General features: G+C 34.7%; 1 protein-coding gene and 1 long non-coding RNA gene across 2 annotated transcripts in view; one reads left to right on the top strand and one right to left on the bottom strand.

Annotated features, from left to right (window-relative positions):
- The window catches only part of LOC126735358 (cholecystokinin receptor type A-like), a 154046-nt gene that overhangs the window by 9058 nt on the left and 120115 nt on the right, over positions 1 to 24873 (top strand). The window lies entirely within an intron of this gene.
- On the bottom strand, positions 292 to 24091 carry LOC126735363 (uncharacterized). The gene is made up of 3 exons (XR_007660384.1): positions 22629 to 24091; positions 22386 to 22569; positions 292 to 1367 (listed from the first exon to the last, which is right to left on the bottom strand). It is a non-coding gene; the product is annotated as an uncharacterized LOC126735363 (long non-coding RNA).

Genomic DNA, 24873 nt, shown 5'->3' on the forward strand with positions numbered 1-24873 from the left:
ATTTAAGGGATCGTCTGTATGCTGAAGTGGCTGAAATTTTGGGTATTTCAAGTAAGTATGTTGTTAATTAAATTATCTTATAGCTAGCTATATAAACGTTATTATTTTACACGACGTTTCATTTTAATCTACGCAGCCAAATTTCTCGAAGAGAGTGTATTTAAGCTATACAGGGTGTCCCGAAAGTAATGGAACATAGAACAACAGTAGATTCCTTACGTCAAAATAATGTGATTTAGGTCAACTTGCCTCATCCTAACTTTAATAGTAACTGAAATACAGGGTGTCAAAGTAATATTCTATTCTATCGCTTTTTTCTCATAGGTCTGGAGCCAAATGACATATTTACATGAAATTTAGAACACAATTTATTTAAAAAGAAAAATAAAATTATGCATACAGTTTTTATGTTTTTGACAGATGGCGCTAGTTGTGTTAGTTTTTAAAATTAAAAAAAAAATTCAAATAATTTTTTACTTATCTAAAGAGGGTTGTTACTAAAATAGTCCTTAAATGAATCTCGAATTCCTGCAGCAAGTTTAGAGGCTCTGTTGTTTTTTACATTTAAATTATTTACATTGCCTTGCCTTGCATTAGCAGCATTTTCTACATAAACATAATCCAAGTCAGAATTCTCATCAAAGTCACGAATTAAGTTGTGTAAGATGCACGCGCATTTGATTACAATTATAGCGGTTTCTCGTTTTAGTAAAATGTTTGTATCAAAAATGCGGAACTTCTGATATAAGATTCCAAATGCATTTTCAATGCATTTTCGAGCTCGTGATAAGCGATCGTTAAAGACTTTCTTATCATTTTCTAACACTGCATTTCTTAGGCGCGGATAAGGCCTCATCAAATATTTCTTTAAAGCATATGCCTCATCCCCTATCAGAACATTTGGTAGCACACTATTGGAATTCGGCAGAGCTTGATCTGGAGGTACATTGAATTGATTGGTGTCCAACAAACTGTAAGGTGCCGAGGATTGAAATACTCCCCCATCACTTTCCGATCCACGTGAACCCACTTCAATAGTAATAAATTTTTTGTTGGCATCTGCAACCCCTTGAAATCCGATTGAATAGTATTTTAAATAGTTAAAATAGGTTGTACCACTATTAGGTGGACATCTAATACGACAATGCTTCCCGTCAATCGATCCGAAACAATTTGGGAAGTTCCACAGGGTATTATATTCGTCAATGATTTTCTCCAATTGCTGTTGGGTGCAAATTGGCATGTGAGTTTCTACAAGTTCTTCCCAAACAATTGAACATGTTTCTTTTATTATTATCGAGACTGTTGAATATCCAATCCTAAATTCATGTGCCAAATGTTTATAAGTAGTTCCAGTTGCAAGAAACCTGAAAAAAGAAAAGATATTCGTTACTTAGAACCGATTTAAATAAAATAAATAAAAGATTTTTTTACAGTCTTTTAAAAAGCATTTCTTTTTTAGAGGAAGCAGTTGCAACTCGGTGGAAAAACAAAAGGGATAAATATCGGCGAAAACTCAAAAAGATTCCAGTTTTGCGCTCGGGAGCTCCTGCTGACAATTACAAATCTATTTGGCCATATTTTGACATAATGGGTTTTACGAAACATTTGTTATTACCTGCTGTCAAGCCTGGAACTCTGCCAAGGTTGAATGATTCTCAAGACGATGACAGTAGTACATATGATCTAGAAGCTGAAAAGAATGACGAAACGGATGTACAATCAGACATGGACACGACATTTCTAAACCGTCAGACATCTGTGTCAGCATCAGATGACGAACGACTATCATCTACTTCATCGTCAATGGTGCAACACGGAAGAGGAAAAAGTAGAAAAAGGATAAGTGACGTTAAAGACGAGAAATTCATAGAAATTGAAAATAAAAAATTGAACCTATTATCTCAACATCTAAAAAATAATGCAGAAGAGGCATCAGACAGTGAAGAGTTATTATTTTTTAAAAGCCTAATATCGTATATAACATTTAATTCAATTCAAAAATTAAAAATTAGAAACAAAATCCAAAACGTTATCTTGGATGAGATGGAATCAGCAGAAAGAAAGAAATCAAAGATATCTCAAGCAACAACGGTTCAAATGTTACCTCCGCAAAGTCCTAGTAATCATCACTTGTTAACAACACAAAACTCTACCCGTCATAACTTGCTACCTCCTGAAAATCCCAGCCATCTTGCTTCATCTTACTTTGGTTCGTCATCACAAAACCCTATCCCTCTTCACCCTACTGTGTCCTCGAATTCTGCTACATTGACTACGCCTTTTTCCGAGTCCAATACCCAACAGAGTTTAGCAGCCTTTCTAGGACAACAAACTTTCCAGTACTAAAGTTGTACTCATAATATTATATTCGAGGAAACAACCATATTATACCTATGTATTTTTTATAATATGTATTTATGTATCATTTAGTTTTGTTTCTTGCAATAAAAAAACAAGTTTTCAATTAAAAAAAATCAATATCTTTTCTTACCTTATTGTGATAACAACAGGTGAAATAAATCTCCTTTTTACAAAATTGGTTACAGTTTTTTTCATTCGATGGCTAACCTTTTCCAACAAATAGTCAAAAGTTTTGACGGACATTCTTAGGTAATTAAAAAACCGATCTGGATACAATCTTAGCTCACTATACAAATGGTGAAATTCACCAAATACATGTCTTCTCCTGTTTATGGGGTGAACTTTTTAATTAGAAAATTTGCTAATGTTTATAAATTTTTTAGTTGTGCAATCTTTTATGTAATGGAATGTAAAGTCTGTTGAGGTTTGCTTGTATATTTAAACGAGAGGAATTTTTGATGAGCTCATTGGTGATATAAATTTCCTGAAGAAAATCGGTCTTAGTTTTTAGAGGTAACTTGTTGGAGAATTTTAGAATTAGACTATGGACTGAAATTACAGTTATTAAATTCTATATATTCACCAAATGCAGAAGAGGGTCTACTTAAGTGCTCGAATATGCGTGTTTTTAAGGGTCTACAAGTTCGTCCCACAATAAAAATATAAACAATCGCAAAAATCACACTGCAGTCTCTAAATACCACTCTTTAATAATGTGTCAAATTATATTATCCATAATATTGATTATGAATAATATAATTTTTAAATAATGATTGGTAGAGATATGAATTTACTATCTTTCTTACCATCAAAAAATAGTTAAATAAAAAATAGTAAAAAATTAAATTGGCTAATTTAATTTTGATAAAAATATTAATTAGGCTGGGGACATTATTAGATTTTGTTCAATTTGAGTTTGTTTAGAAGTGAAATGCAAGTACTGTTAAATAGTGTATCCAGTAGTACGCAAAGTTTTTAATACAAGTAGTAGGAGGCGTCATTTATATTAAAAACTGTTATTTTGATTTCTCCTTAAAAATTTAAGTAGCACAGTATAATTTTGATAGCAGAATCGAAAAGTAGTTAGTAAATTTACCTACAAAAAACTGGATATAGCCGCGTTCCGCGCTTCGTGAAACAGCCTGTACTATTCTTATACATATCGTGAATATTTGCTTATTATGATTTGAAATTCATTAAATTTGGCACTAATTTCATAAAAAGTTAAAGTAAATGGCAATATGAAAAAAAACTTAATTTAAAATATAAAAATAAAAATTAAAATCTTAAATGTATGGTAGCTACAATATTCTGAGTGATCCAGAATAACTTCTTTTTTTTTTAAGCGAAACAAATTAAATTTGTAGCTTTTTTACATAAACGCAAATTTTTTGCCGTACTCAGTTGTCTTTTTGCTTAGTTATATTGCTACATTTTGTTATCTTCTATCTGTAAGGCTACATGAATGGATTTAAATCATTTATTTATAGAGACCCAAAAAAAATTAGAAAAAAATGGAAGGTTTCAATAGTAATATTTTAAATTTATGTTTTTAGTTTAGTCAACGCATCAAAAATTCATGTTTCGATTATTTCTATATTTATGTAGAGCACTTAAAAAATTAAACAGGTGGAACAGAAGTCTTAAGTGCCATAAATTATATTTTGGTCCAAGATGGTCGTGTTTTATTCTATCCAAGATTTATGTACGAAATGAATAAGCCTTATTTAATTCACGAAAACTTTAAAATATTAATATTATTTTCGGTAAAGATACCTTCATCCAGATAATATTGACTTATACTTAAATGTAAATAAGTGGTGTAGTTCTTCTGTTCATATGAGTTTTGTTTTTTGTGCATAAAAATATATATCTTTTTGGTACGAATATCTAGATCATAAATATATTCTTGTTCTAGCCTTTAAAAAAACGTTAAAATAACGTTTGCCGATTTTTAATTTTTAAGTTTGATTTACTGCCGCTAACCCGGTACCTGACATTTTAAAGCTAAATCCAGAGAGGCTTCAAACAATTTTAATAAAAAAAAATATGAGGCGCAAAGAATCTTCTTCTGTTATACATTTTTTATACAGCATTATTAGGGAAATCATGAAATTTTATTTAATAAAAATCTTAGACAACTTTTGTTATTGTTAGCAGATAAATTATTCATCCCTAAAAGAAGCTAAAATCTGCTGAGATAAAGCATAAAGCCCAGCAGATGCCGCAGCAGAGAAATTTTACATAAATACATTTATCTACTTTGTGGCTGTTTCCAAACATCACTTAAGTTTTCAATCTTAGGTGTTACATACTTTTTCATAAAACATCTTCACATATTTTAGTAAAGCAAAATATTTTATCGGGACGTCTTAATAATATTGTTTTGTAAATTATTTTAATAAAGTGGCTTTAATAATAAATCTATGTAGCTCCTATATTGTGTTACAGTATTAGCGTTATATAAATTAAGTTATTTTTATATTATTTATTTCGTATATTTAATTTTTATTGGACATTTTGGGTGATAAACAATTTATTTTCTTTAGTACGTAGTTAAAATCTGCTCTCTTGCAAAATATCCATAAGTAAAATCTGTATTGTTGTGACCAATTAATAATGAGTTACTTATTTTGGTGGGTATTACGTCACTTTTATAATAAAAATCAATTTAGAAGGTATTATCTCACATGCTCAAATATTAAGAAGAAGAAGAAAGTAGACTTATTTACGTATTTAAAAGAAATATGAACTTAAATCTTTGACGATACCTATCGTTATGTTTGATTTAAGGCAAGTTTAATAAATCTTAAATACAGTTATTTACTTGAGATATATTTTTTTTTATATACCCAGAAGCTGAGAGTCCATCTATCGATCTCTGAGCTCGTTTCTTCTTTTCAATATTTTACCTAACTTTTTTTGAATATTAAAATTTCGGTAGCTATATTTCAATTATTGTTATCAAGGTAAATAAAATAAAATAAACTTAAATCAAAAATATGAAAAAAAATACTTATCTTTTCCAACCTCTCACCAGCCCTTTTTTTTAGTCTGGTTTCTAATTCGAAAATAGTATACTTTTTTATAATTTGACGATTGATTAAGTTTGATAAACTATATATATAATATATTTAATATATATAACACTGATAATTTATTGTACCTCAAGTAAATTATTGTATTCAAGATTTATTGAACTTGTATTAACGTAAAAATAATAAGGTATCGTTAAAGAGTTAGGTTCATATTTCTTTTAAATTCGCGAATAAATCTATTTTCTTTTATCAATATTTGAGCTTGTGAGATAGCATTTTCTAAATTGATGTTTACTATAAAAGTGACATAATACTCAACAAATTAAGTAACTTTTAATAAACATAGTTATGCTGGTGACAAGTCAAAATAAGTGTTAATGGAGGATGTGAATAAATGAAATGAAAATGAACAAATAAAAATAAATATGTAAGTTTCTTTCAATTCTGAGTGTCTAAATAAAATACTTTTAAGTGAATTCAAACCTGTAAAAATATGGACATTTTTGTTATGGAAAAACTGTTAAAAATCGGATATGCGAAAATAATTTTTGAAAAGTAGTATCTACATAATTACATACAAAACAAAACTACTAAGAATTGTGGTGCGAAAGTAAGGTGTCTTGGAAAGGTTTATTTATAATTCTTATATTTTTTGTTCACTAAATAGAGGTTCATTTATTATAGAATTTTTATAAGAGATGTAGTTATAAATATTAAATTCTATATTCTAAACCTTTTAGAAAAAGTTATTTTTTTTCATTTTTTTAGATACATTAGCCTTTACAGAGCAGTACTGTTCATCTAATAAATTTAAAAATAGAAGTTTCAAAAATCGTCATTATCAATTAAGTATTATTTTTTAAGTTGCTTATTTCTGATGTAATTTAATTTAAAAAAATATAGATTTACAAAAGCAAATTTAAAACTAATCAATTGAGTATTAAATGAATACCGCGGAGGTACTTTTTTGTTCCTTTAAAATAATGTATACCACTTTATAAAAGTATTTTATGTTTACGTCAAAAAATTAAATAGTTTATTTTTCGCTGAGTTGGCCGTGGTTTTTATTGGCATTTTGTCGTACACACAATTATTATTAACTCACTAACTTGCAAACTTATACTTTTATGTAATTTCTAAATAAAATAATTAACTACTTTTAACAATAATATTAAATGAAACTATTCAAAATGACGGCCATTTTTGTTAAAACATTTTTCACATTTCTTTAAAACACTTTTAGTTACTTGCGCAGGGTGTTTTTATTTATATTATTTAAGACAGTCTGAACCCTGTCCTCTAGTTGTTCAAGGGTCGCACGAGGTTCAAACTCGTAAACTTTATTTGTAACATATCCCCAAAGATAAAATTCCAAGGGTGTAATATCTGGACACCTAGCTGGCCAATTTACAGCACCACGGTTCGCGATAAGTTTATTGTTAAATAGTTGCGTTAGCAAGTCTTGAACGTCCCGAGTATTATATGCGGGACACCCGTCTTGTTGAAACCACACTTCACTCCGTATTTGTTCTTCAGGTATTATAGCTCTCACGGCAGGTAATATCTGCTCTTCCAAAAGATTTAAATATCTTTGACCTGTCAATATTTCGTGATAAATAAAGGGCCCACTAAGGTGATTATCTATTATCTCTTCTTGCCTTACAAACCAGTTTGAAAATTCTTATCGTCTTGGGTAGTCTGTATCCCTTGAACCTTGAACAATGGCTTTTATGGGCGATATTTTTTTTAAGAACCCTTTGAATGATAGGCCATTTTTGCAAATAACAATTTTAAACAAAACTCACTAAAAACAAACGAAAAGAACTAGATACGAAAAAACTATTTAGCACTAACAAGAACAAGAAACATGAAATTATTGCAGGATTAATTACGCTTTAGACGGGATCTGGAGAATCCTAACTTTTATTCATTTGGTTAAAATATTTAAAAATGACTTTATTCTAAATTTTTCTTTCAAAACTGAGACACCCACCATATTTACAATTGCCTTCGACTCTTAATGGAATTCGCCAATATTTTTCATTAAACCACTATCAATATTATCACCATTTTAATTCTTTGTTGTTGTTTACAATATGCTGTGCATGGAGAAGATTTCACGGCAATTGAATTGGTCAACCGGTTTACTAAAGCGGACGCCAGTGGCGCCGCGTGTCGAATTATTACGATTTGGCCCGTAATTGTACTTTCCACTAGGCACTCTATGGTTTGCTTATTAGTGACCTATGTATGGGTTTTGGTTGGGCCCATAGCGGCTAAACCCATGAAGTAACGAGTGAAATTCCTCAATCTCCGGTCTTGCGCCCAGACGTCTTTTGGACTACTACCGTTGATTGAATATTTGGGCATATTGAATATTTCCCAAATATTCAATCAACGCTACTACTTAAGCAGTTCCGCGACGCATCTGGGGGTCTTTCCAGCTCCTGCGTCCGTCAAGAGTGAACCGTGCTGCCCGCTGTGACGGAGAGAGGTTTGAAATAAATCTATTATCATCTCTCTCCGCCAGCACCTTTTTTTGTTAAAATAACATCTAAAACTAAAATGCATTAGTGTTTCTTCAGTTTCAACGAAATATTTTTGAAGCAGGATGGGTTTTAGTAGTTTGATGCCTCTCGAAACTTCGGCTCCTTAAATATGACAGTGTAAACCGCCAGCCGTGACCCAGCAGTGATGAGGATTTCGCCTTGAAGCCTGAAAAATAATTTCGCCGCCCTCAGCCCCGTCAACACACATCATGCCGTAAGCCCTATGTGGTGAAAAATTGCCCATCGCGGGCTCTCGCCCCCGAAAGAAGAACACCATGGAACTTGACCCGTAAGCACATTCTTTTAATCTTAACCATATTCTTCTTTTGATTTTTTTTGTATGATTTAACATGAATTTATTATCACTTTCTCATTTTAATATTTAAAACTTAAGTAACTATATTTATGGTATAATTATCTAAATTAAAACAATTCAATGTTACGCCTTATTATGTAATGCTTCCGAAGTGATCACTGACGAATTCAGGTATCTACCTTTGGGTTATAAACTTGTATATATATATATATATATATATATATCTTTTATTTATTTTTGTTTACCTTTTTAAGACCATCTTGTATATTTACTTATATTTACTTATCATGTAGATTTAACTCTTTGTTTCTGATAAATTAAGCTATTGAGTATGAAGACTTTAATAAACACCCTATTTAAATTAAATTAAGGTGTTTTACTACTGAGTCAGTGAGTGTGACTGAGGCAACTGACCATACAGAGAACCCACGAAGCCGGCCTGATAGGTTCTTTTTTTTTGTTCCATCTTTTAAATTTAACAGGGTTTCCGGAACCTATCAGATCTAGGGAGTTGTTCTTGTTGCTTAGAACTCTTAAACCAAGACCGTCGAACAAACTCAACTCCCTAGAAATAGCCCCTGTAAACCGGATAGTCTTGCCCGAATAATATTTATAACATAACAAGATGGCGCCCAACGTGGGGCAACATTTCATTTTTTTTTGTTAAATATTCACATATTTTATAATTCATTTTTCTAAATTTATGACTGACATATTTTTTTTTCTCCATTCTTTATCTCCGGCTGATAGCATGAATTGTCTTAACTTTCAGGGGGGTGATTTAGTAGATAGTGATGGTGATATTGTGATTATTGTGACTTGGGTATATGAGCATGGACAGTATAGAGATAAAATATGTAGGGACTATAACATTGAATAGCATTCCTTACTATATATAGCTTTCCTGTTATTGACAATAATTAGTTTTTTTTTTTGTATCTTACAAGAAATAATTCTGAGAATTTTTCTATAAACCTTGATAATTTAATTTTAGGCAGGAATATGACTTATTAGTGGTTTTCATATACAAGTACATACTTATTAATAAGGGTTGTTTTAAATAATTTTTTTTAAATAGGATTTTGTTTTACTGATAGGAAGGTCAGGGTCAACTTTTATTGTTTAATCAATTTAATAAATCTTCATTGAATTTTGTTGGTATACAGGGTGGACTTTAATCCCTGAATTTTTTTTTTTTTATTAATTTAATTTTATTATAGAATTATACAGGGTGGTGTACACAAGTAGTATAAAAGATACTTGAAGTAAATTTTTTTTTTCTTATTTTGGTACTACAGGGTGAAACAATTAGTGGTTCCAAGTAACTTGTCTTATATTATAGGGAGTTTTTTTTTCTTTTCCTTTTGCTTTCCATATACTTTTTTTTTTTTAATTTTATATACTAGATGCTTAGGAAAGGGGAAAAAAAAGAAAGGAAGGGGGGAGGAAGAGAAAAAAAATCCGCTCTACAAAGTGGGCGTTTGGCGGAAGTTGGATGACTCAGTGGCGCGAAACATTGGAGTTGTCCAACTCAGTCAATGGGTAGACTAACTTTGTACAGTTAGCTGGTGGTGGTAAAATTCCACTTAGTGCTCTTTTACCAGTATGGGGTGTCTTCCATTAGAACATACCCATACTAAGGCTCAACAAAAATATTTTTAAAAAAATTTATGGAAAAATGAAGGAAGGGGAGATTGGATTTTCATTTTTTTTTATATAGTACTTTTCTTTTGAAAGTTTTTTTTTTTTTTTTTAAATTTAATTTCCTTTTGGTAGATTTAATATATTATAGGGTGTTTGAAAGTTTGAAGATTACTTATCTACTTACATTTCATTTTCTAATTAGGATTATAACTTGTTAAGATTTTCTTTTAATGTAACGTTTCAGCTAGACAGGGCTAATTAAATAAATTACTTATAGTAAGTCTTTGAGGCGAATTGAATTTTTTTTTGGGCGAAATTCTTTTGCTGGGCTAGGGGAAAATCGGCACTGCTGGGTCATGCTTACTGTAATACTGTGAAAATATAAATTGTTTTCGAATTGTTTTCCTGAATTTGGAGATTTTTTAAGAGTGATTTAGGTATAAAGATATTTAGAGCTTATAGAAATGAAATTTAGATAGGTATTTTATATTAGATGTTGTTATTATAGATATATTATTAGGTATAATTATTCTAGGTTGGGGGGGAATCTTACTGAGGTGTTTTACTAACAGTGATTAGTGTTGCAACTCAGTAAAGCGTTTATACTGTCATTAAGATTTTAACGTAGGTTAGGGGCAGTACAAACCCGGGACTTCAGATTTTTTTTTTTTAATTTTTTTTGGAACGGGGTGGGTTGCACTGTGTGCACCGTACCTTGTTAGCGGCTTAGTTACTCAGGTTACATCACAAGACACAATACATACAGGGGACTATAATTAAAAAAAAAAATAAGGGAAAGAAAAGAAAAAAAATTATTATTTTTTTTAATTTTTTTTGTTTGTGTTATTGGCGGAGATATTTTTGGGGAAAATGGATATAAATAAATTGGAGCTGGACGAGCTTGAGTATGAGCTATCATCTCGAGGTGCTATCACGGCTGGTACTCTTATTGAAAAGCGTCAAAGTTTAAGGTTATATTTGAAATTAGAGAAACTTAATAGCTTGCCGATGTTTGAGGTAATAGAATTGGACCCTGATAACGAAGTTGATATTTGTACAGGAAAGTGTAATTTATTGGAAAGTGCTATCTCAGGTCTTAGTGAATTAAATATTAATAAAGAGTATAGTAGGTTGCGGTCTAAGGCCTTACATATCCAGGGTCGTTTCAAGAAGTTATTAGAATTTCATCCTGATTTTTCTGAAGAAGTAATGAGTTTGTCTACTCAGCTAAATTCTATTATTGATAGGTTAGAAATGGCCAAGAGAACCTTGACAATGAGTGTAGAGGAAATTTTGCAGGTGCCGGTTACTATTGAGGCTTCCCCTGGAGAGGACTCCCTTCTGGATCATCCTCTTCCTGTTTCTCAAGCTCAGACAGAAGTCTCACAGCATCTTTCACCCAATGTGATTCCTTCGACGGTATCTGTAAATCCAGGTCCCTCTTGTTCGTTTCGGCCTGCTTCAATTCCGTTTACTCGAACAGCACCAACTTTTTGTGACCACACTTCGACACATTTAGTTCAGTCACTTCACACCATTCCTTCTACGAACGTTATTTCACAGGATCCAGTTAACCCAATAACGTGTTCTTCTTATTATTCCCCATCGAGGAACTATTCCTTTCCTCCACAATCTAATTCCACCTTGAAGCGGAATGTACCCGTGTTTACTTCTGCTAATGCTAATGATGTCACGATTCCGTTAGGTTCCGATGATCTGGCTAAGAGCTTTTCAACAATTTCAAAATGGCAGTTACATTTTGATGGTTCTGGTAGTGTTACCAATTTTATTGAGCGTGTAGAGGAATTGGGTTTTGCTTGTGGAATATCTTGGAATCAGCTGCTGCATTGTGCAGTAATTTTATTTTCGGACACAGCCTTGTCTTGGTATAGATCTATACGCAGTGATATCAGGTCATGGGAAGAATTGAAATGTAAACTTAGGTCTGCCTATTTATCGTCAGAATATGAGGAGGATATTTGGTGTGATATAAGGAATAGGACACAAGGTCCAGTGGAGAAGTCGGTAATCTTTATTGCACAAATGCGAAACTTGTTTCGAAAGTTACGTGAACCTCCATCCGAGGAAATGCAACTTCGCATTATACGCCAAAATTTGCTCCCCTCATTGCAAAATCAACTTGCACTTCACAATTTCACCAACATCACAGAGCTGGAACTTGCAGCACAAGAGATTGAGAACATCCAATTGCGAACTCAACGCATGCAACCTCCTCCAGTAAACCCTAATAATGTCACCGAGCCTGAGTTGATGTATCAGCGACCAAGAAACCCTCGTGTACATACAATGAATTCTTCACCGCACCTTCAGAATTCTCGTGGTCCGGTGGTTTGTTAGAATTGTCGTAGTACTGGCCATTTGAGTAGTACTTGTCCACAACCCTTTCGTCGACACTGTTTCCGTTGCGGTCGGGAAAATGTGACTACCCGTTCATGTCCAAATTGTAGTAGGTCGGGAAACCCAAGGGCAAACTGTTAGTTAGTCGAGAGATCAGTTCTATTCCTAAGGTTCGATTCCAAGGTCTCGACTAGTAACCCCAGCTACCCTATTCTAGATTACGCCTTCGCACAGTGCAAGGGTGATGATCGTCCTCATCTCGAAGTCTCGATATTTGGTATGAAATTTATTGGCTTATTGGATTCTGGAGCAAATGTAACTGCTATTGGTTTAAGCATATGGAATATATTACAACGTTCAGACATACAATTGTTATCATCACCTTTTTCTCAGTGCAATTTTGGAAATCATAGTTCTAGTAAAGTGATTGGCGCAATTAACTTACCTATTGTTTTGTATGATAAGGTAGCGGTTTGCAGTGTTTTGGTAGTGGAGAAATTGAGTTGTCCATTGATATTGGGTACCGATTTTTGGAAAACTGTTAGTGTCGTTCCTGATTTGCAAAATGGTTGTTGGTATTTTGGTGTGCCATCTCAGGACATCTGTATCACTGAAGCCATTATTCCTCAGGAAACTTTAACCCCAGAACAGCGATCCGCCTTGGATAAATTGACTTCAAAATACTTTTCTTTAATGGGTGGTAAGCTTGGTCGAACAGATTTAGTGAAGCATCAGATTAATACTGGTAATGCCCAACCCATTCGTTTGCGCCCTTATAGATACTCACCCGCCACTCTAAAGATTATCGATGAGGAGGTTGATAACATGCTGCAACTCGATATTATCGAGCCATCACAATCTGCCTGGTCTTTCCCTGCCTTAGTAGTACCGAAAGGTAATGGTAAATGGAGATTTTGCGTGGACTATCGAAAACTAAATTCTGTTACGGCTAAGGATGCTTATCCGATCCCTTTTATTGATAGTATTTTGGACAAATTAAGAAATGCAAAGTATCTTACTTCGTTAGATGTTAACTCTGCATATTGGCAAATCGAGGTTGATGAACATTCACGTGACAAAACTAGTTTTTCTGTTCCTGGTCGGGGACTTTATCGATTTAAGAGAATGCCATTTGGGTTGACGAATGCCCCTGCAACTTGGCAGCGATTGGTAGATACCTTATTGGGATCTGATTTGGAGCCACATGTCTTTGTTTATTTAGATGACGTAATCTGTATTTCTGAGACTTTTCAGCAACATTTAGAGGTTTTGGAAGAGATTTTCCAGAGATTTCATAGAGCCGGTATAACACTCTCTCAGGATAAGTGTAAATTCTGTCGATCCGAACTTAAGTATTTAGGATATGTTGTCGATAAAGATGGACTTCATGTCGACCCAAATAAGGTGACAGCCGTATTGAACATTCCGACTCCAAAGAACACCACAGAAGTCCGACGTGTCATCGGTATGGCGTCCTGGTACAGGCGTTTTATTCCTCAGTTCTCAACCGTTATTTCTCCCCTTACCGCTCTTCTTTGTAAACACAAAAAGTGGAACTGGACCCCAGAATGTCAAAATTCGTTTCAGAACATCAAAAATTCGTTAGTTTCCGCTCCTGTACTTACTTGTCCTGATTTCTCGAAACCCTTTTTGGTTCAGACTGATGCCTCAGCGTATGGGATCGGTGCTGTATTATCTCAAGAGTTTGATGATGGTGAACATGTTATCTGTTACATATCTCGATCTCTGTCTAAAGCAGAGAGGAATTTTTCCACCACAGAGAGAGAACTGTTGGCCATTATTTATGCTTGCGAGAAATTACGACCCTACTTAGGGAGGGATACTCCTTTAAAGTGATAACAGATCATCATAGTCTGAAATGGATTCATAGTCTGAAGGAACCAACAGGACGGCTTGCCAGATGGGTTTTGCGGTTGCAACAATTCGATTTTGAGGTTATTCATAGAAAGGGCCAAGATCATGTTGTGCCGGATGTTCTCAGTAGAGCTGTGCCAGAGATTGCTAAATTGAGTGTATACCAGGAACCAGAAGTTGCAGATAAGTGGTATCGAAGAGTTTTCAATCAGGTCGTAGAGAATCCTATTAATTATCCCCAATGGCGAATTGAAGGAAATTTACTTTACAAGTATGTGAAATGTTCTTACCCGTCTCTTCGAGATGATGAAGATTTCTGGAAGGAAGTAGTACCCAAGGATCGAAGACGTATGATTTTGGAAGAAAATCATGATCATCCTTTGGCTGGTCATGGTGGTGTCATGAAGACATACGAACGATTGAAGCGTCGTTATTATTGGCCAAAAATGAGAGCTGATGTCCTCCGATATGTTAGGCATTGCGCCAAATGTATTTCGCAAAAGCCCCTTCGGGAGCGACACGGATTAATGGGACAACAAACTCAAGTTTTGAAGCCATGGAACACGATTAGCGTCGATCTTTTTGGGCCCTTGCCTCGTTCTACTCAGGGATACAAATACGTATTGGTCGTCTTAGATACCTTCACTAAATTTCCTTTGTTCTTCCCTCTTTGCTCAGCTAAGGCCCCTATGATTTGTCGTCTTATAGAGGAACAAGTTTTTCTCATTTTTGGTGTTCCCCAATTTCTTATTTGCGATAATGGTGCTCAATTTCGAGGTGAACTTTTTTCCAAACTGTGTGAGCAGTATAAGGTCAATATCCGATATACTCCGGCTTATCATCCCCAGGCCAACCCCGTGGAGCGTGTGAATCAAGTCCTTAAAACCATGTTAAAATGTTATATTGAGGATAATCATAAGAATTGGGATCGACTTCTACCTAAGGTTGGTTCTGCCATAAGATCTTCGGTGCATGAAGCCACCGGGCTCACTCCCTATTTTATGAATTTTTCTAGAGAATATATGCCCTCGGGCGACCAACACAATAATAGGGATGTTCCCAGTATCACGGTTGGCGACTTTATGGCACGTTCACGTGAATTAAGTAAAGTATATAGGGACGTTGAGGAAAGACTGAAAGCGGCGCAGTAAAGATCAAAGAATCGTTATAATCTTCGACGAAGACCAATTAGTTTTGAGATCGGTGAGCGAGTTTATCGCAAAAATTACGATCTTTCTGATGCTAGTAAAAACTTTACCGCCAAACTCGCACTAAAATTTTTGGGCCCTTTACAATAAAGAAGAAGTTATCTCCGGTAGTCTATGAACTGATTGACGAAAAGCGCAAGTTTAAGGGTGCTTGGCATGTTAAAGATTTGAAAAAGATCCCAAAAGAAGAGCTACTCGTTGATTCCGATTCCGATTAGACTTTATCGATTTTGCTTACTGGTCGTGACGTATGTTTTTTTTTTGTGTTTTACTTATTAGTTCTTTTGATTTTTCAATTCTAATATAATTTCTTTTTCTCCAGTTTCTTTCCTCAAAGCTGTACGGACTGGGTATTTTGATGTTTTTGCGGTTATTGGATAGTAGCTACCTTGTTTGTTTTTCTCTTGCTAGTGAAGTTTCTTGTGGTAAAGGCCTACCACTTGAAGCATTTTAGATTTCCGATTAGGAATTCTATCAGAAATTACTAGAAATTTTGTGTTATTTGGTATTTCGTTGGTTATTATAGTATTATTATGTCAATCAATTTGAAGTTTTAATTTTTCTGACTTATTTTAATGCTTGAATAGCATTTTCAAATAATTAGATTGTTCGCACATTCTTTACTTCCCTTCCCAGTTGGATGCTTACTTCTCTTCGCATGAGAATTACTTTTCTGGTAATTCTCTTGGGGGAAGAGGGGGAGTTGTTGCAGGATTAATTACGCTTTAGACGGGATCTGGAGAATCCTAACTTTTATTCATTTGGTTAAAATATTTAAAAATGACTTTATTCTAAATTTTTCTTCCAAAACTGAGACACCCACCATAATTACAATTGCCTTCGACTCTTAATGGAATTCGCCAATATTTTTCATTAAACCACTATCAATATTATCACCATTTTAATTCTTTGTTGTTGTTTACAATATGCTGTGCATGAAGAAGATTTCACGGCAATTGAATTGGTCAACCGGTTTACTAAAGCGGACGCCAGTGGCGCCGCGTGTCGAATTATTACGATTTGGCCCGTAATTGTACTTTCCACTAGGCACTCTATGGTTTGCTTATTAGTGACCTATGTATGGGTTTTGGTTGGGCCCATAGCGGCTAAACCCATAAAGTAACGAGTGAAGTTCCTCAATCTCCGGTCTTGCGCCCAGACGTCTTTTGGACTACTACTTAAGCAGTTCCGCGACGCATCTGGGGGTCTTTCCAGCTCCTGCGTCCGTCAAGAGTGAACCGTGCTGCCCGCTGTGACGGAGAGAGGTTTGAAATAAATCTATTATCATCTCTCTCCGCCAGCACCTTTTTTTGTTAAAATAACATCTAAAACTAAAATGCATTAGTGTTTCTTCAGTTTCAACGAAATATTTTTGAAGCAGGATGGGTTTTAGTAGTTTGATGCCTCTCGAAACTTCGGCTCCTTAAATATGACAGTGTAAACCGCCAGCCGTGACCCAGCAGTGATGAGGATTTCGCCTTGAAGCCTGAAAAATAATTTCGCCGCCCTTAGGCCCGTCAACACACATCATGCCGTAAGCCCTATGTGGTGAAAAATTGCCCATCGCGGGCTCTCGCCCCCGAAAGAAGAACACCATGGAACTGGACCCGTAAGCACATTCTTTTAATCTTAACCATATTCTTCTTTTGATTTTTTTTGTATGATTTAACATGAATTTACTATCACTTTCTCATTTTAATATTTAAAACTTAAGTAACTATATTTATGGTATAATTATCTAAATTAAAACAATTCAATGTTACGCCTTATTATGTAATGCTTCCGAAGTGATCACTGACGAATTCAGGTATCTACCTTTGGGTTATAAACTTGTATATATGTATATATATATATATCTTTTATTTATTTTTGTTTACCTTTTTAAGACCATCTTGTATATTTACTTATATTTACTTACCATGTAGATTTAACTCCTTGTTTCTGATAAATTAAGCTATTGAGTATGAAGACTTTAATAAACACCCTATTTAAATTAAATTAAGGTGTTTTACTACTGAGTGAGTGAGTGTGACTGAGGCAACTGACCATACAGAGAACCCACGAAGCCGGCCTGATAGGTTCTTTTTTTTTGTTCCATCTTTTAAATTTAACAGGGTTTCCGGAACCTATCAGATCTAGGGAGTTGTTCTTGTTGCTTAGAACTCTTAAACCAAGACCCTCGAACAAACTCAACTCCCTAGAAATAGCCCCTGTAAACCGGATAGTCTTGCCGGGATAATATTTATAACATAACAAAATGAACAAGATAAGAACTACTAAACAAGATAAAAAGTTAAATCAAATAAATAATATTTTGCAGAATTGTCAGTAAATGACGCTAAATTATTAAACAATAATAATTGAGTTGGAGTATTGAATTTGTATTGAATAACGGAGTTGCATTTGTGGCCGAAAAATGACTAAAATCACTCCGTGAAAAATTAACTTTGTAACTTTTTGACATAAGAATGAAATATTTTCATAAAGTGTTATATATCATTTTAAAGGGAAAAAAAGATTTTTTTAATTTAGCAAAAAAACAAAATGGCCACCATAAGAAAAAAAGGAGTTGAGGATGGAATCTCCGAACCGAAACGTCGAAAACAAAAACTGGTTTCAGGTATGCGTTGACCTTAAAAAGTTGTTCTTATAATGTTTTTACCGATTTTAAAAATACGTTGAAATTAAAAAAATACAGCCCTTTTTCAAAAATGCAACTTTTTGATTTTGTCCAAATATTTCAAAATCGAAAAAAGATAAAATCGTTCTGAAAGCGTCACTTAATTGGTAACTAAATGCCCTACAACTTTCCTTATTTAACCAATTTTCTATCTCTTATAGTTTCGATACCCATACATGTACACCCAATTTGGGTCATACTGTATAAGGAAAGAAAAACTTAATAAAAAAACGCTGAAAACGAGATTTCTTCATCTCATTTCTATGAGACGAAGTGGGAACAAAAACAAGCATATTATCTCACTCTTATCGGCAACCCGTTGGCCAAGGTAGAAGATACTATATATTTTAAGATATTCTAAGATACACCACTACAAAGTAGCGTAGAAAGAGTTCACAGCCTTAGGACCAAGAAATCAAAAACTTCCTTTTTTGAAAAGATTTCGACGTTTATTTACGTCTTTTTCAATGCTGTAATTAAGAAACAGAACAATTTTTTTTCAAGCACGTTACTAAGTATTAATTTTAAAACATCAAAATTTTAGGCATAGATTATTTTTTTTTTAATTTCAACCAGCATACCTGTTGCCATATAAATTTCCTTTCATAAATATTGGGCCGATAATATAATTTACCAGGCCAAAAATTTATTTTCTGAGGGTGCTGGATATGACCTCTAAGTACGTGTGGGTTCTAGTCATTCCAGTAACGACATTTTTTCTTATCATCTTGCCCGTATAAATAAAAGATACACTCATCACAGAAGCAAATACAGGGTCCGGCAAAATGATCTCCAACATTTTGCGCCGCCGCTGAGCCTGAATCACTAAACACAGAGCCAGCTTAGCGTAGTCGGTTGGCTGTGCGCGCTTTGCCATTTCTGTTGTCGCCATGAACTGGATGGGCGAGCATCGTGCCTTCGTTATCGAAACATTTTTCAAAAGTAACGAATCTGTGATTACGACACAAAGAAATTTTCGTACTCACTTCGCGCTTGGTAGATATGATCCAGTTCCAGATCGCAAAACAATACTGTTGTGGGTTTCAAATTTTAGAGCTACAGGGTCAGCCTTAAAAAGAAAATCAACTGGTAGACCCAGAAGTCTTCGGACAACTGAAAACATTGCAGCTGTAAGAGAAGCAGTTGAACGATCTCCTAGACGTCCAGCTGTTAAACATGCCTCTGCTTTGCGTTTGTCAGATCGTTCTGTGAGAAGAATTTTGCACACCGATCTGAAGTTCCACCCATACAAAATGATGATCATGCAGGAACTTAGTGAACGGGACTGGGAAAATCGCCGAGAATGTTTCAATGATATTCTTCAAAACGTCCGACAAAATGCGCTTTTAATAACAAGGCTCATTTCCATTTGTCTGGCTGTGTGAACAAGCAGAATTTTCGCTACTGGGCACCAGAAAATCCGCGGCAGCTCCATGAAAGGCCACTTCAGAGCCAACGTGTTACCGTTTGGTGTGCTGTTGGTTCTTTTGGTGTTTGGGGTCCCTATTTTTTTGAAAAAAGAGGGGTAACGGTTACCGTAACTGTTGATCGATATGTCGACATGCTACGTAATTTTTTGAAACCAAAACTTAGGGAACTTGAACATCCGGATGTGTGGTTTCAACAGGATGGGGCTACAGCTCATACGGCAAGAAGGACAATAGACCTGTTAAGGGAAATGTTTCCAGGACGCGTAATCTCGTTACGTGAAGACGTTGGGTGGCCTGCGCGTTCACCCGATCTTGCCTCATGCGACTTTTTCCTTTGGGGCTACCTGAAAGAGAAGGTTTTTCAACATCATCCCCGAACCATTGACGAATTGAAAGCAGCAATACGCTAAAAAATTACAGGAATATCGCCTTAAATTACTGCTCGAGTAATGGAAACTTTCAGAAATCAGCTTCGAATGTATGTCGAAAGAAATGGTCGCCACTTGGACTCTGTAATTTTCAAAACTTATTAAAAACAAAATGGCATACTATATATTTTTAGTTAATAAAAATAAAATATAAATAGCATTTACATTGGCGTTTTTATTAAAAATCTAAATGTGGGCGATCATTTTGCCGGACCCTGTATTTTTAACTAGTCGAGGTTCTGCAGTAATTGTTCATAAAAATGGATTCTACTAACAGTATTTGCAATTTATAGGGATATAACTTATGAAATGTAAGTACTTTTCTTATTTATTTATGCTAGTATATCGGTAGTCATCATTTTGAACAAATAATTAAATGATAATACAAAATTTCAAAGATATGTTTTCATTTATTGTTTTTCGTGATAAAGAAGAATTTTTCTGAATTGTAACTTTCTATGGTATTATTGGAAAGCATTTTCAAGAGCTTCAGGTGTATCTCACCATATCCAAGGGGTTGCAGATAAAAGAAAAATAACATGCTTATTTTTGTTCCCCCATCTTTTTATAGAAACTGTTTTCAGCGCTTGTTTATTCAGTTTTTCGTTCCAAATTTATAGCCATTTTAAGTTTTTAAATAGTCATCATGTATCCCTTTGTATGCTAGTGTGCCTGCGGTGAGGACACTTACAAATTAATTTTTACTGACGGTCCTGGTGTGCTTACAGCGAAGATATCATTGATGATGTATGCGGAAGCGTGTCGCTCCTCTAATCTTAAGCGCCAATAAGAGTCGAGTATTATTTGGACAGTTTGCATATTAATGTTCGCACGTGGTATTGTTGTGGTAACAAGTTTCCCTGTTTTTTGGTTGTTAGAGCAGTTTTTGGGACCATGGGTGGTAAGATTTGCTTTTATATTAGAAATAAAATATCTAGGATGATATTTATGTTATCGCTAGAATGCAATTCTGAGAAAAAGGTATTAGTTTTATAGAAAATATATGGTGTGCTCAGGGCGGTGACACCAGTCTCTTAGGCAAATAATTTTCTCAAAATTTCATGAGTATTTTTTTAACGTTTTTTTATAGGATTTTATTTTTATTTACAGATAAATTTTATAACAAGCTTATAAATCTCAACTCCAATGACCTGCATGATTATTTGGAAGAAATTCCTTGTGACAACATTAGCGAGTTAGGAGATGTTAGTGAAGATGAGATTAAAGGGGATACAGAAATAGTAGGCCCAACGGCAGCGGCGTCGCCAGCAATTGATTTGCTTGACATAGAAAATATGATTATTATATTCGGGAATGATACTTTGTTCCAAGACGCTGATGCTGACTTAGCCGAATGGAGCAGTGAGGATGAGCTACCTTTGTCACTAATACAAGCCCAGGAAATTCGCAAAAAAAACTATATGGACTAACTCCAACTCACACTGCACGAAATTTTAAAGAATTTGGAGAAGAAATAGGACCAAACATTCCCACCGATATAGAAACCCCTACCGACGTGTTTTTGCATATATTCTCTGAGCATCTGTTAGACCACATAGCTTTTCAAACTAACTTATATGCCTTGCAAAGAAACGGAGGTGATAGTCATGCATTTTCGCCTACTAATGTAAAGGAAATAAAGGGTTTTATTGCAATAAATTTGATAATGGGCATAAAAAGCTACCCAGCTACAAGGATTACTGGTCCTCACGATTAGAAATGAGAGATCCATGCATAAGTTCAATAATGTCAAGAGACAGGTTTTCATGGATGTTAGCCAACCTGCACCTAAACGACAACTCTGTACAGCCTGGCCGTGATCACCAAAACTTTGATAAGCTTTACAAATTACGGCCTTTGTTAGATGTATTATCTGATACATATAAAAATGCTTTGAAACCAAGTCAACATGAAGCTATTGATGAGTCGATGATCCGATTCAAAGGACGAAGCTCCCTAAAACAGTATATGCCAAAGAAACCAGTAAAACGTGTCTATAAAGTTTGGATTCGTTCCGAAAATTCGGGATACGTATGTCAATTTCAGATTTACACTGGTAAAATAGGTCAAATGACCGAAAAGTCTCTTGGTGGTAGAGTTGTTAGAGACCTTACGAGAGACTTCGTTGGAAAAGTGTACGAAATATATTTTGACAATTATTTTAATTTGGTCGAGCTGCAAAAACAACTGCAAACTGAGTTGATTTACGCTTGCGGACCGTCAAAAAAGATCGAAAGAATCTACCAACAGATCTACTAGATGACAAGCAGTTAACAAGGGATGAATTCGATTGGAGAGTTGTTACATGCAGATTTTGCCCTAAGCATGTAACATGGGATTTCATATAAATTCGGGCAAAAGTTTATGGGTTTTGGTATCGGCTCGAAAGGGTTGTGTGATTTACAGTTTTATAAATGGAATTTGGGGTTTGATAGCAATGCAATTTATTTTTTTTTAGGCTTTTGGGGTTTGATTATTTTTAGGAATGTATTTACCTTCCCTATCCTGTCAGCACACCTCGGTGGAGTTAGTTGTATTATGTTTCCTTAGTCCCTATTCATGTACCTGGTGTTGGGAACTTTCTGACCTTTGGTTTGTTTGTCAACAGTTTCTATAAGACCGGTATATGTCTGGGGTATGGAGGGACTTCTAGAGGGTGCTGTTGTGCCACAGATTGCGCTATGAGTAGAGTAAAAAGGACGTTTTAGATGGTGATCCGTTAGTGTAGGAAAACTTACAAATACTTTCTTCTATAGCGGAATCATGTTGGGCAAGGTATCCTAATTGATTTGAAATTGGCCTCCCCAGTTTTTCTTGCTATATTTCCCTTCAATTCTTCAAGTTACGTTTTAGTAAATAAAACTAGCCGATTGACAGTGACTGTGATTGACAGTAATGACTATTGACACACTTGTTGTTGTGGAGGGTTGGCAGCGTTGCTGTTTCCCATTAAAGTTTGGTTTCCATTTGGCGGATGACGGAGCGGCATAAATCAGGCAGAGCGACGTAAGAGGAAAATTGGAATTTCGTAGCCATGTTGGGAAAATTTTGTTCCATGTTTAGTTCCATGTTTTAGTATCCGAGCAGTATCATTTTGCTGTGGTATTGCGGAATTTCTATTTTGATAGAGTGAGGCTCCGCGTAGTTTACACCAAGAGGCAGTGTCAGATCGTGTCGAAGAAAGAGAGTGACAAGTTCACTGCTAGTGTCACCTGTCACTGTCTGGGAGTTGTCAGTTCCTTGTTCATCCTGTAGCCATCCTGTTATCAGAAAGAACATTCGACATTTTGTGGTTTTAAGGAAAATTTAAGTTCATTTTGCCAAAAATTCGGTTGAATGGAAAAATATTCCTTCCAAGTTTTGTGGTTTAATTTGATGAACGTCTAGTGGGAAGTTGTAGCCGAGAGGATTTCGGATTGACCTTATATTTTTGGATTTGATCGGCTGCTCCCACACTATTTATGGGATTTTGAAATTTTCTAACCACAAAACGAGACTCTAGGCCTCGCTCACCACCTTAGGTATGTAGCAACATGTTGGTAATTGCCATAGAATTGATTGTGTGTTTATTTTACTGATTTTTTTTTGTCCTCTATTTTAGAGGCCTCTCCTTTTTCTCATCCTCTCCTTTTTCTCATTCTCTCCTCTGTTCTCTGGTCTCTTCCTATTCTCTGGTTTCTTCTGGTCATCCCAACACTGTTGGCAACCGGCTGAAGTGAGCCTCAACACAGCCTGGACTGAGCATTGTACTGTGGCTCTGCGATTTTGGATTGAAACTTGCCTGAAATCGACTTGCCCATGTGGTCGTTACCCTGGTTGTAGCTGACTGGTTCCAGAGCTGTCGAGTTAAGCTAGCTTAGCCAAAATACACAAGAGATTAGATGACACGCAAGTTTTTGCACATTTTATTTTATTTTTCTCTTATTGAACGGTTTGATTTAGGCTTGGGGGTTGATTTATTAATTTAAATTTTATGGGTTTATTTTCTTTTATGTAAAACAACAACGTTAAGAGGTTCTTGCTAAGTCTATTAATATTAACCTAAAGGTTTTCATTTGAGTCGAACATCGACATAATTGATTTTGACACTGAGCCTGGATCACCTTGTAAGGGATCGGCTATTTGCTACAAATAACCTATTTAGTCATAATGTTGGTTGTTGGTTAACAGGTTGTATTGCACCAACGTACCATTAGTAGGCTTTTAAATTCGAACCTTACTATTTAAAAGTTTTATTTAATTAATGTGATTAATGTGACTTGACTAGAGATTGTAAAAGGTATTTTAGGGCCAATGAGGTATTGTGAATTACGCTCCAAACATATACTTTTTGTAAGCAACACGTGATCACGTTTTGGATTTTCCCCTTGAACAGTAGTTCAGTGCGGATTTGTTTTTTTTTTACTAATTCCTCGCCTTAAGCATACCTCAAGTAACTCTTAATTCTTTTATCAATTTTTTTTATTTATTTCAAATTACTACAGTATTACATTTTGAATAATTATCTAAATTTAAATATCTCAGTGGAATTTAATTTTTTTTGTATAAATGGAAGTGACTATGTAAATTCTTGGATGATTATATCAATCTGGTGGACCTATGGATTGTTATTTGAGTTTTTCCCAAATTATTTTCAGCTTTTAGGATCTAGGTACAAGCATAAATATAGGTCATTTTCTTGATTAAGGGGAGCTTATATTACCATCATAATATATCAGGGTTTGGTGTAAAATATTTAAATCAAGTGGCGCTCTTATTAAAATTTCTCCCACTACCTTCTCCACTGTCTAAAAGCTGGCGGCCACCAAATCTCTGAATCTTTTAAAACAAAATTTGCTTATCTGGACTTTAGGTTAGACTTTAGGAGGAGTAATTTTTTTGTGGTTGGATAGTAGGTATGACTCACACGAATTGGAAATAAATTGGTTTGAACCGAGTTACGCGCTACAGAGTTAGCACTGATGGGTTGACATTTTTGAAATG

The sequence above is a fragment of the Anthonomus grandis genome, chromosome 4 (assembly GCF_022605725.1).
Source record: "Anthonomus grandis grandis chromosome 4, icAntGran1.3, whole genome shotgun sequence".
Taxonomy (NCBI): Eukaryota; Metazoa; Arthropoda; class Insecta; order Coleoptera; family Curculionidae; genus Anthonomus; species Anthonomus grandis.